The 3,597-nt window shown below is 36.1% G+C and overlaps 1 protein-coding gene across 1 annotated transcript in view; it reads right to left on the reverse strand.

Annotated features, from left to right (window-relative positions):
* Window positions 1-3,597, reverse strand: part of FMN1 (formin 1) — a 128,762-nt gene that overhangs the window by 121,272 nt on the left and 3,893 nt on the right. The window lies entirely within an intron of this gene.

Below are 3,597 nucleotides of genomic sequence, written 5' to 3' on the forward strand. Positions count from 1 at the left end.
TCTACATTTCTGTTTTGCTAGGTAAAATATGTAAGTCTTTCTGTTTTGTATAAGAACTAGTTTGATTCTGATGGCTAAAAAGGCATTTTTAATAGGAAATGGAAGATCTGTATACCTGTACCACCTTAATACGGAGACTATTCTTCAAACATAAGTAGTTTTATGAGCAACAAAACCCGTGTCTAAACTCATTTTCTCGGACATGAGTGTCTGCTGATCTAGTCACACACAGCAGCTGAGATATTCATTATATGTGGATTCGATGTGATGCAGTATCACAGATGAGTTTGCTCACTATGGACCTGAATTCGTCTCCTCTACCTGGCTAGATATTTTCACCAGAGATTAACAGCTGACACATCTACCCTTCTGTCAGATTTAATGCTTAAAAATGAGAGAAACTGCTCTAAGAATTATGGAGGAAATACAAAAAGACACTTTTAACGAAAAGCAGAGGAACAAAACTTTAGGACCAGAAAAATCCACACAGAAATGTATTTGATTACATGGAAAAGATTCTCATGGAGTAACTATAAATGAAAATATCCTTTTTCTAGTCTTCCAGGATATAAATGGTGTAATGTACTACAGACTTTCTGGACTTCAGCTATTTCATACTTCAAAGAAGTTCTAGTTTCTCTAGAATTAGCAGCTTGTGCTAATTACACAGAGCCAGTTAACAATACATTCACTTGTTCTGTGGAAACACAGGAATTAAAGGATTAAGAAAACATAAACCAAAATACTGTAACATCATCCTTTTAATTCAAAATTTACAACTCAAGATTCGGGTGTTGCAGGTGACAATACTACGACTACACGCAATGTTATCAAACGCACAAAAAACCCCCTGTTGCAGAGTTGTGTTAGTTCACTAACTTCTTTCACTTCTAATATTCCTAACAGGCCTAATCAGCCCCATACACGTGTTCCTTGTTATGTCCATTTGTTTTTCAGTTGGTTTCCCACGCATCAAACCAGACTAGAAGCCTCAGGAGGGAGTTAGCTACTCCTCCAAGCTGCTATGAGTCATTGTGATGTCTGCTGCGTAGGCCAAATTAAGCCTGAATTTCTTGCTTGCAATAGGCAACAAGAACAATGAGAAAAAACATGGCAAGGAGGTGAGAAAAGATCAAAAAGACAAGAATCCTACTCCCTCAAGATCCCTACCTTCCTGTCATAGTTGTCATAGTGCATGGTGATGAAAGAAGTCAAGCAAAGACACAATGTAGAATTGCAAAAATTATTACAGTGTTCCAACTTTCTAGTTTTCTGTGTTACTTAAATCCTATTTTACCATGACAAATGAAAAAATCTACACTATCTCATAAGTAAGCACATATTCTTGTACCCTTGTATACTTTGTACTTGTTAGAAGTACAAAGACACATGTTGACAGATTTATCCCTGGATGTGATCACACTTGTGACATGTATTTTGTCTAAACCTAAAATAATGCTGTTCTAAATGACTATGTACTAATAATTCATTCTCTTATTATTGTTTGGATATAGATCCCTATTACTCTGGTAGATGAAGCCCTTTATAACAGAAATTAAAACACTAGTATAAATTGTTGATTGAAAGTTAAAAGAAGCCACTTCAACATTTTCATGTTACAGATACTCATCTACTCAGGAACATCAGTGGAGGAAGACTGGAATCACAAACATCCCTGCAAACACACAATTTTTGAACTCTATTCTGAAATCAAGAATTTTTCATTTGATCTTAATTGTCAGGACAAGCCATTGGGGTAAGGAATAGGGTTTCTGGTTGAGACTAGTCAGTTTAATGGTGATGATTAAGCTACTGTATTTTTAAGAAGCCCACTTCAGGGGTCAAGTACTGGTGGCTGGGAGGGAATTTTGGATTGGAAGGAGCATGAGGGGAAATGCCAGTATACACATGCACTTTGAAGGGACCAGCTGCTGTTAGAGAGAAGATACTGAATTCAGAAGTTTTGCTGTATTGTCACTTCATATTCCTAAAAAAACTCACAAACCCCCATCATTAAAACCAACACTGAATAAACCCCTGCTCTTTTAATTGCAACAGCAGTACTCATGAACAGTACCTTCCTTCACTTGCAGGGGACTGCATAAATTCATTCCTGTGCATAGTGCTTTAAAGCAGTCACCTCAGTACTCAGAAACACCAATGTAACTGATCTATCATATGCAACTTAAAACTGCTTACAGTGCCCTCACTGCCACAATTGCATTCTGGGTATCCACGAACACCTAAAAGAAACAAACCTGCTAATCCCCAAGGTACACCGATTACTTTACTGTACTCTTAACATAAATTGCAAACATAGTCTTTACCTACTTCCTTCAAAAGCACCGCAGTTTGTTTTCATTCAAATCCCTCTCTGCCAGATGCTGGAGTGACTAATGAACTGCAGAATCGGGTCTATAAAAATTTGACTTAGCAAACAAACCATGTTGATGACACTGCCACCCAAAATATCACAGTAACAAAAGAGTAACAATTTACATGGACTCTAAGCCAGTCTGTCTTTCCTATTCGAATTTCAAGAAAGCACGTCCTAATTTCTCTACAAGTAGTAGAATCTGGAGCTTTTGTTAATTTGGTTTTCTTTTTTTATTTAAACATATGTTTTTGCCACAGATGACTGCAGTCATTAGGAGAAATAATATATATTTGGGTAAAATTAAATACAGCAAGCATATAGGTTAGAATAAGAATCTAAGACTAACATATAAAGCCTGTAAGACTCTTTGTCAACACTCCGATACCTTCAACCTGAATACCTGTCCTGGTCATCTAGTGATAAGACTCCCACACTTTAGACTGATCACATGCACAGTAAATTCAATTTTGCCTATATTAGAATCATGTTGTTCCTCTCAAAACCAAGTTTTCAGAACCTTCCAGCAACATTTACTCTTCCAGTATCATGCACACTGAACAAATAAAGGAAGATTAAGGGAGAGAAAACTGAGGAAAGACGGAGAAAAAAGTAACACACTAAACAATACAAAGCAGTGAATAGATCAAATAGGAGTACTGTTTCTCATACACAAGGCCAAATTGATATCCACTGGAGCTGGAAAGAACCATGCAGCACCACACTGTACAATTTCTCACTGCAAAGCATTATAAAAGCTTTTTCTTTTTTTTAATACCACATAATGATTTCTAGGTGGCATTTTCTAAAATCTCCAGGTATATGAAGATGAGACGGTTTATTGTCTTTCATTTTAATAGTTCAGACAATTCCAGAGTTCATGGCTAATTTCTCAATAACAAGGATTTCCAGTTTTATATTCAAGAATATAAATTTGAAACAGAGTTGTGGTGGCTAAAATAATCACCTTCACCCTTGTACATATGCTATGCAAGTAACTAAATAATAAAAAAAAAAGAAATATTTTTCTGTGAAAAGTTTATCTGATTACCAGCATTGCACTTCAGACATACCCTTTCATACATCTGTATATATGTAGCTACCTATAAAAGTGATATGAGCAGATATGAGCATTCCTCTGTTCATATATGTTTGTAATAATGGTATTCATTGTTTTCATTCTGGACATTATCTGAAGAAAATCTGGAGGCAGACCAGAGTTC

The sequence above is a fragment of the Acanthisitta chloris genome, unplaced genomic scaffold (assembly GCF_000695815.1).
Source record: "Acanthisitta chloris isolate BGI_N310 unplaced genomic scaffold, ASM69581v1 scaffold8529, whole genome shotgun sequence".
NCBI classification, from domain to species: domain Eukaryota; kingdom Metazoa; phylum Chordata; class Aves; order Passeriformes; family Acanthisittidae; genus Acanthisitta; species Acanthisitta chloris.